General features: G+C 45.0%; 1 protein-coding gene across 5 annotated transcripts in view; it reads right to left on the bottom strand.

Moving 5' to 3' along the window:
- The window catches only part of SOX5 (SRY-box transcription factor 5), a 1155320-nt gene extending 1143297 nt beyond the window's left edge, over window positions 1-12023 (bottom strand). For 2 of the 5 annotated variants that reach the window (XM_055394455.2, XM_055394462.2), the window contains exon 1: window positions 11480-11933. The gene's annotated coding sequence lies outside the window, so the exon portion shown is untranslated. The other 3 variants (XM_055394458.2, XM_055394456.2, XM_055394463.2) reach the window with 3 other exon arrangements.
- Between the last annotated feature and the right edge of the window lie 502 nt (window positions 12024-12525).

Below are 12525 nucleotides of genomic sequence, written 5' to 3'. Positions count from 1 at the left end.
CCTTCTTCCCAAGATTACAATACCCAGGCTTTGAGTTATATGGGAAATCTGCCTGCTAAAGGTCACTGGACCACAGGCCACTCTGGGAATTCTAAGTGAAGGAAGGCAACTCTCTTCCTCATCTGCTTTCGATTTCCCCCCTCCCCCACCCCAAGTCAATACCCTTCATTCACGGATTGAACTCTTCAGCAATTACTTATTCAATAGCCAACATTGGCAAGGCACTGTGCTAGGCATCACAGTGGATTTTCGACACAGCAAAATGAAAGTGACATGAACAGCAAAGCACTGTCTGGTGACAGGCAAACCATCAGATGGAGATGCTCCTAAATTCCAAATAGACTGCCTAAGAACTTGCAGTTTTTATGAAGATTTGCTATTTTCATCATCATCCATTATTGGTTAGCATTCATCAAGATTCTTCTTCTCTTTTTACAAGATATTTTTGTATCATTTAAAAGCTTTCTTTTCCAGCCCATGTGGAAACCCGGTCACTTATTCAATAAATATTTATTAAGGACTCTGATCATTTGGAGAACAAAACAGACTCGGTCCTTATCCTCATGCAGTAATTGCTGCTCCCACGATAATACACACAAACAGCAGCTGGATGATTTGATCCCATACAAACCCCAGGTTTGCTTTTGCACTGTTTATTTGTTTGTCTGAAGGCACTCTCCTGTAAGGACCATATTAGTCTAATTATAACTTGTCCTTATCTGGTCTCACTAGGATTCCTTCCCAGCATCTTCCTTCTCGATTTCTTTAACCACAATAATCATAATCAAGCTATTCTAATCTATTCTCCACATTGCTCTCTCCCTCCACCTGTTTTTATTCATTTGTTAAGCAAAGGTCTTTAAGCACCTGCTATGTTCCAGACACTGTTCTAAATATTTGGGATATGGAACCGAATAAATAAATCAACCCCAGGTCTTCAGTTTACCTCTCCATCTGTCCTGGAAAAGAAAGATCTTTTTAAGTCTGGAAAGCACATAACTGCCATCCTTCCCCCGCCCCAACCCACTCTGAGGCGGGTCCCATCACTCTTGACCTTCAGCATGCTAGCATTCTATATACTCAAACTTACTTAGGTTCTTTAAAACCTAAATAAATGACCAAAAACCTAAAACCAAATCCCCAAAAAGTCTTTCTAGCAATCCAACCATCACCTGTGCTTTATTCTGGCACTTCCACTACTCCGTGAGCATCTTTACTTTAACTCTATAAGCCATATATATAACTTACTACCGAAGTGAATCAATAAAAAGTTTTTATCACTGGTTCTCAAACTTTTATGTGCAAAAGAATCACCAGTCATGCTTGTTAAAAATTCAGGGTTAGAGGGCTTCCCAACCACAGGGGTTCAAGTTTCTTATGTTTGAGAGGGGGACAGAAAAGCATATTTTCAAAAACATCCCAGGTGGTTTTCAGCAAGATGACTGGGTGATCACCTTTGAGACACACTGCTCTATAAATTCCTTTGATGTCAGTTTTTATGCATTCAGGATCTCTGCTTCAAGTAAAAATATTTCCTGTTAAGTATAGCTTAAGCAATATCTATCTGTGTGTTCAATAAATAGTCTTTGGCTTAGTAAATGGATCACTGGGTTCTTGATAATGATAAGTGATGTTTAGAAATTACTTTATACTTCTCACCTGCTCCTAACTGGCCCCTGTGGTAGACAGGAAGGCATGGTTAGTGCTCGCATTTCATGGATAGGAACCCACACCAGCATCTTGGCCACGGCATGATGGAAAGAGTACACAAGGGGTTGAGTCAAAAAGACTGAAATCCAGGCAGTGATTCTCCTGTGTACTAGTTGAGGAGACCGAGTAGGCACCTGACCTCTTGCAGTTTGTTTGTGGAAAGGAGATAATAGCCACTAAATGTGTGGGATCTGAAGATTAAATGAGATTATCCATGTAAAGCACCTAGCAGGTGCCTGGAACATGGTCAATGCCTAACCACTATTAGTTTTCTCACCTCCCCATCATGCTGGGCCCCTTGAATCAGAATGCAGCTTAGTTTGCAAGACAAGTTGGCTCAGCCACCATTGATTCTGTGGCTGCCTTGTTCCAAGTACTGTGATTGTGCTGGAAATACAATGCTGTGCCCTCAAGGAGCTTAGCTTCCAAATGTTTGTCACCTATGGCTACCCCCTTTCTAATCAGGCAACTGTGTATTTAGCAAACTCGCCACTTCTCACTTCCTCTGGTGAGATTAACTTAATGCACGTGGCGATGGTGCAGGAGGAGGAAGACCTTGTGGGAAGAGAAAGGTTGAGAAAAGCCCAATAAGCAGTGACAGAAGAAGGGTGGAATGTTTGTGGGGCTGAGGAGGTCCCTAGAAACAGTGAGCCCAACAACTTTTCCTAGTGGCTCCTGATGGTAAACAATCTGCCTGCAATGCAGGAGACCTGGGTCCGATCTCTGGGTCAGGAAGATCCCCTGGAGAAGGGCATGGCAACCCACCTCAGTATTCTTGCCTGGAGAATCCCACGGATAGAAGAGCCTGGTAGGCTCTTCAACTCTATCCAAGAGTTGGATTACAACTGAAGCAACTTAGCACATATTAACTTTCTTTACAAACTTAAAGGAGACTTCCCTGGTCGTCCAGTGGTTGAGACTTTGCCTTCCAACGCAGTGGGGCTTGGGTTCCATCCCTGATCCAGAAGCTAAGACCCCACAGGCTGAGCGGCCAAAGAAACCAAAACAGAAGACAGAAACAAACCTGGAGATTTGTTTGGTCGATTAGTTAGTGTGTATTAAAACTATCACTTCATTTCCTGATTTAATGTGCAAAGGCATGACTATTCTGCTAGCCGTCAGGGTACAGTGGAGATGCGGCTGAGACAGTGAAGTAGGAAAAGTCAAGACAGAATTCTAAGAAATGGTATGCACTTGTTCCAGAGCAGCTCCCAGTCCAAGAGGAAAGTAATGAGACTGCCTGTGCCAGATACATGTGACAGGCTGCCAATACGGCGTACTGACAGCGGGCATCACAAGGACGTCCATGCACATCGCAGTCAGCCCCTGCTGCCACCCGTCAAACAACTTCAGCTTTCAGTAGCCATGAAGGGCACCAGGGAATCCCAGCAGACATCCAAAATGAGGGCAGGTTCTAACCCAGATTGGGAATGGACCTGAAACTGCAGAGAATACAGTGTCGGGCTCAGCAGAGAGGCTCTCCAAACGTTCAGTTTGTCAATCTTTTTAACAAGTGACATGGAAGCAACCAGCACTCACTATTTGGGGAAAACTATGCCAAAAGCCTCAGAATAAGCAGTCCTTATCCTGGGCACAGATTCCCAAGAGGGGGCACTCGTCAGAGGAATGTGTCAAAAATTAGCTCCCTCTTCCTGCCTCTCATCCTCCCTGGATTCTGAAGTTGTCCCAGTGCCAGTTTCCCACAGTACAATACACAAAACCACCTAAAACTCAGGGGCAAGACACCAGTGATCTCATTATCCCAAGATGCTAAATCAATGTCTTCCATTCCCCAAAAGGCTCCCCAGCAGGCACCAAAGAATCGCCCCTCACCCCCCCATGGCATTACTGAGAGCCAGATCCTCCCTTGCAACCGCCCCACCCCCATGCTGGCCCAAAAAAAAATAGCAACAACTCAATTCTCAGTCCAATAACGTCTTTTCTCAGATGTTGTTCTCCCAGTGGGTAGAAGAATGAACTGCTGCAAGGCCACCAGCTCCTCTACAGTTTCTTTTAATTTAAAGTTACAACAGGAGGGAAGAAAAGAGACTTTCTATTAAGGGACAACTCCCTGAAGGGTCTCTTAGCTGACAATCGAAGGACTGCTCATGGCAGTGATCAAATCTAACGAAACAAACTGCTGGTGGCCCTGTGACTCATCACAGCAGTAGCTCGCGCTGAGGGCCACTTGAGTTCAGTGCTTTGTGGCGCGAGGAAAGTTGGTTTAGGAGCAGAAACATAGGGGAGCAAAGACTCGCAAGGTGTTTGAGGCTCAAGATAAAATGCAGACTTGCAGTGCAAGTTGCTTCTCGGCTGAATAGGAAGCCTAGAGGAGTAAGGAAATGAAGAGAGAGTGCTGTCTACCTCGCGTTTTAGGGCAACTTACCTGAAGATGGTCAAGGTAAGCAGCTGGTCTATCTGCTGCACGGATGACAGCCTCATAAAAATAAGTACTGAAGCCTGAGAGCTAAACTGGGCGACTCTGAGAAGGCAAACAGGAAGGATGCTTGCTGGCAGAAACCATACCTTCTAATTACATGAACTACCTGTTGTTAAAATATATTTACAATCCCCTGATACAATTCACCTATACCTCTCAACTGCATTTTATGAATACATTAAAAAGAGAAATATATGTTGAGCATGTCTGTGCCACACGTGGTATTGTGGATTTATATAGAATCTCATGGAATCTCAATCTTGACTAGCACTCTGTGAGGTGTGCTACATACACTTTTTGTGATACAATCATTTTTCTCATTTTACAATGGAGGAAAGTGAGGTGTCAGAACTCAAAGAAATCACCAGGTCTATTTTTTAGTGGCAGGTACACCCAACCAGGGGCTTCCCTGTCAGCTCACTGGTTAAAAAATCTGCCTGCCAATGCAGGAGATGTGGGTTCAATCCCTGGGCTGGAAAGATTGCCTGGAGAAGGAAACAGCAACCCACTCCAGTTCTTGCCTGGGAAATCCCATGGACAGAGGAGCCTGGCGGGCTACAGTCCATGGGGTCACAAAAGAGTCGGACATGACTTAGCACTAAACCACCATCACCATCACCACCCAACTAGAGCCAGTACTCAGGGCTATACTTCCAAACCGCTACCCGACTCAGGTCTCCTGGGATCAGGATATAACAAGCTCAGTGCCCCCAGCAGCTGCCCCTCTATGACTCCAGTGTCATTCGTGCTCCAAGGCCCTGTTTCCAGGGGCTGCTCCTGGCCAAGGACAGGGCACAGTGAGGGTTGTGAATGCAGCCATCCCACTGAGACAGAGGGCTCCTCCAATGGCTGACTCTCATCTCTCTAGCCAAACCTTCTAGCTACCATCCTGCTTCTTCCTACTCAATCCTCTTTCCTTCTCTCTCTCCTTACGTAAGTGTCAAACCTGGATCACAGCTTCTCCTATGCCTTCCCTGCAAAGAACTTCTGACATGTCGAATCATATCTTGGTGTCTACTTCTTGATGGACTCTAATGCAGTAACCAAGTTATTTGCTTTTTCTAAAAGTCTTTTGCTTATCTTTGGTTCGTTGACTTACAGAGAAATCCTCTGAATCATTGGGAAAAGAAAACAAACTAAGTTTTCCAGGTTCTGTATACCATCTATTCCAGTAGGCAATGGTACATTGTATCTTTCTCCTTGCACCCAATTCAGACAAACAAACCTATGAGATTCTCTTTGAAGGAACTGTCGACTCTATAGGACAAAACAATGCAAAGGCAGACTTATTTCTTTTTCCAAGTGCAACTTCTCTCTATCCGTACATGCTAAACTTAATATAACCCAGAGGCAGATGACTCTCCATGGATAAAATCACAATAAATCTTCCCTAGTTTATATCTGCAACAAGAAATCAAAAATTGTAGCAAGAAGAAAGATCTATAGTTAGGTCCTAAAGCTTTTGTTTCTTTCACGAAGGAACATTTATATGAATAAAAGATAGAATTCACACTTGTACCAGATACAGCATCTTAATAAAACCACATTGTCAGAGATCATACATAGATGTTAACTGAATCACCATTTTGAAGTGTTGATCTCAGCCTCAAGAAAGTGATATATTTTTCTTCTTGGATTCAAATAAGTTCAAAGCAAGTACAAAATGAAGCTTTGAACATTATTAATGCTCAAAATCTAGCTTTGACTGAAGGAAGAGAGGGGTGCAGCTAACAATTACGGAACACCTAGTTCATGAGACACCCTATGCTAGGAATCTGATATACAATATCGAGTGTAATCCAGGCAATATTCCTACAAGAAAAGGATTATAATCTCCAGCTTTAGAGGTTAAGAAAAGGGGCAGAGCACTGAATGTTCAGAACTTCAAGCGAAGTCTTGGAAGAATTATAAATAGACCTAAATTGAAAAGCTCTGAAGGCTAGTGGGCTGGCTTCTTTTGCATCCTGGTTCCCTCCTGAATTCCCTAGCTCCCAGACTTGAACTGGTGCTGCAGGGACAAGGCACTGAGCTTCCAGGGAACGCCAATAGTGCATCCCTTTGCTGTTCTATTTATCCCCTTTGGACGAAGGGTAGCATATAAGCATGAGGTAACTGAATAGAGCATCAAAGATATAATCAGGTGGGTCACTTTTTAAACTTCTAATAAACTTTCAGCAATGAAGAACTGATGAATGGGGGCTTTCCCAGTGGCTCAGTGGTAAGGAATCCTCCTGCTAATGCAGGGAACACAGGTTCAATCCCTGATCTGGAAAGAACCCACATGCGCAACTAAGCCTGTGGACCACAACTACTGAGGCTGTGCTCTAGAGCTCAGGAGCCACAACTATTGAGCCCATGGGCCACAACTACCGAAGTCTGTGTGCGCCGTAGACAACTCTGCCACAAGAGAAGCCACTGCAATGAGAAGCCTGCGCACTGCAACTGGAGAGTAGCCCCTGCTCACCACAACTAGAGAACAGCCTGAGCAGCAACAGAGACCCAGAACAGCCAAAAATTAATTAATCAATTTAAGAAAATGAATGAAAGGATCTCTACCTGCCACATTCAATACCAACACTGTCACCACCAGTGCTACTTCCTGGAGACGCATTTTTTTTCTCAGAAAAAAAATTTTTAAGACAATTTTTAAAGGCTGCCTATTGCATTGATTCTTTAAAGGCATTCATTTTCCCCCTAATTTTATTAATATGCTTCTCCAACCGAATGTCACTCTTACTCAAAAACAGAGTAATTACTTCCCTGTAAGGTATGGTTTGAGTGGTAAAACAACAAAAAGAATGCCTATGTTTATAAGTGTTTCTTCCTGGCAGCTTCACTTGATACTCTGTGTTTTTCTCTAAGGCATTAGATGGTCCCAATAAGCTGCAATATTAATAATAACAACATTTAGTTAGATAATTAAACCATAATAAGCTATTATTACTTTTGAATTCATTAGTTGATGAGCCAGAAGTTAAACTGGGCAAATGGGGCAAAAATTCAAAATAGTCCATTACAGCAAACTGGGCTGTTTTCAAGAGCCTATCCTAAATCCAGGCCCCTGATCAGGACAGCATTCAAGGGCACTCATGAAGGCAGCTAAAGGCATAGGGGTTGGGAGAAAACAACCCAAAAAGCATATTCCCCTTTTTTAAAACAAGGACAATAGAGCAAAGTTTACTTAAAAATACCATAGAAACATCACAATATGGCCCAGATGAAAGTGTCTAAGGTAGCTGAGTATCTGCCCTGCTACTGGGCCCTAAGTGTTCCATTTCACCCCCTTTTAAAACAAAAATCACTATTTTTAAGCAAAAGGTTAGATCCTGGCTTCACAGTCTTAAAAACGTCATTTTACTCTTTCATTAAAAGCAACTTTACATGCAAATGCACTGTTGCTTTAACTGAAGGTGGTTCAAGTATGCTTCTTTCTCTGAAATCCTTCTCCTAAATCCTAGGTATGAGTGACTATATCACACACAGAAAATAAACAACAAAGACCCCACTCACATTTGAGAATCATTTACCATCCCCACTCCCTAAGCACCCTCAACTGGGAAATGGAAATAACAAGACTGATCATAATTGGATTAAGAACTATAATTCTTTAATTCATTCATCAAATTGAGGCATTTGGAACAGTTTATTTACAGAGTTGTTTAGACAGTTTTGTGTGGTGTTTTTTAAGATAAACCAAAATGCCTTTCTGAAAGAAGTTTCAGATCCCAAATCATTAACATATGAAAACCAAATGTAGACAATTTACAAATGGGTGTTTTAAAACAACGTTTGGAACAAAATTGGACATTTATTTTATTAACTATCTACAAATCTAAGCTCAGGATATAGCTTATTTGAAACAGCCAAGCATTTTCTTCGCCTTTCAAATAAACCTCCATTTCTCAGGCTAAAGAAGTGTGATAAGCATGTGAGGGAACGCATCAACTTCTGGCCTAGACAAATAAGTTTTCCAGGCTACTCTCAAAACTCTAATTACAGCATTCTCTGCTACCAGAGGTGATCAGACACTGGGTGAATCACCCAGGTTATGCCAATCAATCATAACAATTCTACATGCTGGAAAAATAAATAGTGTTTAATGTTAGAACTCTAAGTTATTTGAAATCCAGTATATTTTAGAATAATAAAAACAAGTTTTATCCTGCCCTGATTATTATATTTTTTATATAATCTAGCTGCACTTATTTGCTTAGTCATGTCCGACTCTTTGCAACCCCATGGACTGTAGCCCGCCAGGTTCCTCTGTCCATGGAGTTCTCCAGGCAAGAATACTGGAGTGGGTTGCCATGCCCTGCTCCAGGGGATCTTCCCCACCCAGGGATCGAACACAGGTTTCCGGCATTGCAGGTGGATTCTTTACCCTCTGAGCCACCAGGGGAGCCTATATAATCTAAATAAACCTTCAAAACAATGATTGCCTATCACTCAATAAAGGGATACAGGTTTTACAAGAAGACAGTTTGTTCTTTTAATCATTATATCATATTTTTCACTTGTTTTAAAGAGAAAAAAATTCTCCAAGCATTCAAGCTTTTTAACTGGAAAATGAAATTTTAAACTCTCCCTACAGCTTCTGCCTTATGCCCAAAAAGGATCAAAAAAAAAAAAGAAGCTATATCTCAGTATAAACTTCACTCTTGTTATTTACTGTTTACTCCATATACTCCACAGATAACATCTTTATAAGCATATATTCATTTTTTTCTTTTATAAAACCATGTGTCAGTCTAAACAGGATGTGCATTTACATGTATAGAACTAAGTTAACTTGAAATAACCACTGGATCTCAAATGCCTGGTTATTTACCAAATAAGTTTGAGTTTTGAATCCTGTCTGCCATTCAACCAGAACTGTTCAATCTCAACAACAAAACTGTATAAGGTTTCTGTATGAAGATTTCAAGCTCTTTTTTCCTGTATTAAGAGTACTCTTTCAAGTCTGTATCAGATTGATTCAATACTGCCCACTCAAAATGGCTACAAAAAGATTTTTTTTAACCCACAAGCAAACAAAAACTCTGTTATTTCTGCATGTACAAGGTTGTTAGACCACTGGAAAGAAAGGGAAAAAAAGAATTTCAGGCAAGTATGCTGCTATATAATTAACACAAATAACTAAATAATTATGCACATCCCTTCCCATCCCCACAATTAAATGTTTTTAAACAACTCATGTGATGAAAGATCTACCTTTTAGGCAAACAAAAGCCATCCCTACCAGTTTAAGGATTTAACTGATGCTGTATTGCATCAGTTTTAAGTGATGCTTATGATTTTTATCTTGTATACTTCTGAGGAATAAACAGTTAATGACACAATCTGCAGGAGAACTTTACACAATGCCTAAGAGAACTTTCAGTGTTAAGTACTTATGATTTTAAATCATTGAGGCTGGATTTATCTAAGCTTCAGCCTCAGAGCTATATTTAAATCAGAAAGAAGCACCCCCAGAAACTCTCTCCCATGTATCAGCGTTGGAAACCAGATTCCTTTCCTATCAGAGTTAATGGCAGTTCACCGTACAGCTGAATTCTTTCAAAATTAGACAGATCAAAATTCAGCAGTTCTGTAAAGAGTCTAAGAGATCGTCCTCCTTGTAAATGCTACAAAAGTCAAAGTTAAAAAACATTTCCGTATACTTTAAAACCATCTGGCCCTTAACCTAATCACTTCTGGCAACTGAGCCTTACTCCTGGTAACCCTGATCAAAAAGTCTGCTCTGGTTTTTCTGATTGAAATGTCCATTGCCTACAAATCTCCCACACACCTTCTTGATTGGCCTGTTTTGTTTGTGTGGTTTTGTTTTGTTTTTTGTTGTTTTGTTGTGTGTGTGTGTGTGTGTGTGAAACATACTAGGGGCCATTATTTATGAACAGCAAGGAAACAAATCACTCTGTCTAGTCTCTCTGCAGATTCCCACACTTATTACCCAAAATCCCCCAGCTCTTCCTCGGTCTTGCCCTGAAAGAAAGAACTGTGCTGGGCCTGAAGGCAGTCTCTTGGGGAAACAGGCTCATGCTTTTCTTGAGAAACTACTTTGGATATCTGGATATAGTGAGGATCTCAACTGGGTTAGAAGCAATCCCTAAACTTTTCTCAAAAAGTACAGTTGACTGCCACCCAGAGTGCCTGGGCTGGCTGGCACTGAGAATATCGTTTTGCACAGTCACAGAATTTCTCATTTTGACCCGCTTTCAGTTAGGAAAGGAAGATAACGACACGGATTCACATTCGCCACCGCTCTGCCTTTGGTCACAGAGACCAGCGTCTTTAGATATTCACCAGGGTCCACCTATGGATTATTAGATTCGCTTTGTAACGTGGAAGGGAAGTTACTATTAAAATATGTAAACAGTGCTTCGTGTGCATCCCACGCCAGCCGATCAATACTCAACCAACTGCTGCTAACAGACGCAAACATTTCCAAATGCAATTTGATCTCAACTCGTATAACCTCTTTTCCTGGCTTTAGGACTGGAGCCCAAAGTGCAAGCGAGGTTTCCCCAACCCGCGCTTCAAGTGACACAACACGTGAGCGGTCTCCACTTCGTACTCGGAGCGGGGTGGGGGCTGAAAAAGTAGTTGCAATTAAACATTAAAGCTTCCGGTGTCTGAAATCCCTAGAATCCACAAGGATGAGGCTCCTTTCCGAATTTCCAGGCGGGAGGGGCCGGGAGGGGGGGCTGGGGAGGAGGAGAACTGATGCGGAGAGGGATGGCAGAAAGCGAAACAAAAAGACAACCGGGGGAGCGCCCAGGTAGTGGGGTGGGCCGGGGGTCGCGCGTCCGTCCTGGGAAGGATCGGAACCACCCCCCCACCCCGCCCCGACCAACTTTGAGGGGCTGCCGCGGGGCGCCGGCCAAGAGGCACGGACCAGCCTTAGCGTTCTCCCAGCGCTCCTCCGGCCCGCCTCGCTCATCACCATCTCCACCGCCACCACTTGCAAAACAATACCGGCAGCGGCACGCAGGCTCCCCGAGCGAAATATATAAAGTTGGCCCGTTTGCTGAACGGGGTCCAAGCCCGCACTCCGGGGTCCCCGGCGGACGGCCGTCCCCCGAGGCGGGGGTGGGGGACGGGGCGGCTGTCAGCCCCGAACCTCCTCCCGCCTCCGGCGCCCCCACCCCGTCCCCCTCCCTCCGTACTTGAGGAAACTCCGCCGCGGCCCCCTCCCTCCTCCGCCGGCTCTCCAGCTGGAGCCGCAAGCGAGTGCGGCGCGGCGGGCGCGGGGAGAGCGCTGCGCCTTGGAGGGCTGCCCGCAACCACGTCGGGACCCACAACAAAGTTAAAACGCTGCGATTCACGCACCTTACCGGCTTTCCTCTGCGTCTCCTCGGGCGCGGGATGCAAAGTGGCACAGTGGCGGGCTGGGGGGCCCCCCGGGAGGAGACTGGAAATGGGTTTGGTGGCTCGCCTTTTTCACTCTGTGTGTGTGTGTGTGTGTGTCTCTGTGTGAGTGTGTGTGTCTGTGTGTGCGCGCGCGCGTCCCTCTCCCCCAGTCTGGCTCGCTCGCTCGCGCTCCCCGTGTAGCTCTCAAGGACGAGGTGAAATCCCTTGGCTGGTCATGAGGCGGCTTCAGAGACAAACAACACAATGCGAGTGCAAATAACAAAAGGCAAAAAGACAGTCGGAACAATAGGGGAGGCGAGGGCAGCGCACCCGCCGCCGGTCAGCTCGGCCCGGCGCCCGCCCCGGGAGGGGTGCGGCGGGGGCGGGGCGGGGGCTCGGGCTCCCTCCAGGTCGCCCCCCGGGCGCCCGCAAACCCACCCTGACCTTCTTCCTGCCGCGGGCCGCCCGGTCGCCCTCTCTGTCCATCCGAAGGGGAAAGAGCCCGGAGTTGGCTTCCCCGTCTGCTGCCGAGTAACTAGATTGTAAATAACGCGGCGATGACCCACACCGGGCAGGAATTTTTTTTTTTTTTTTAAAGAAAACAATCTGCCCTCCACTTCAAGGAGCGATAAAATGAAATGGCAGGAGGGGAAGGAGGCAGGGAGAAGGAGGCTATCTCTAGATCTTGCTGGAGCTCGCGTCTATAAATATGCATTCGTGTTTAGTCAAGTCCCCTTTGTCAACTTCTTCCCTGCGCTGGAAACTCACTCGCTGTCCTGCAAGCATCACCTGGGCCCCTTGGCGCCCCCCGCTCCCGTTTGCACGCGGGAAAGCCGGCGCGGAGGGCGCGCGTGGGGGTCTGCGGTTGTCCACCGAACCTTATGGGAGGCGATCCGCCGTCCGCCCAGCGCCGAGGCTGGAGCGGCGAGTGGTTTGGTTTTTAAAGCGACCACTGCTCCCCCGAAGAGCCGCTCTGCGCCCGCGGGACCCCGCCGACGGCACCCCGCACCCACCTACTCCTTGAC

The sequence above is a fragment of the Moschus berezovskii genome, chromosome 6 (assembly GCF_049115385.1).
Source record: "Moschus berezovskii isolate FMDL1 chromosome 6, NW_MosBer_1.0, whole genome shotgun sequence".
In the NCBI taxonomy this organism is placed as follows: Eukaryota; Metazoa; Chordata; class Mammalia; order Artiodactyla; family Moschidae; genus Moschus; species Moschus berezovskii.
The sequence above is the reverse complement of the archived record's forward strand: the minus strand, read 5'-3'. Positions and strand labels throughout refer to the sequence as shown.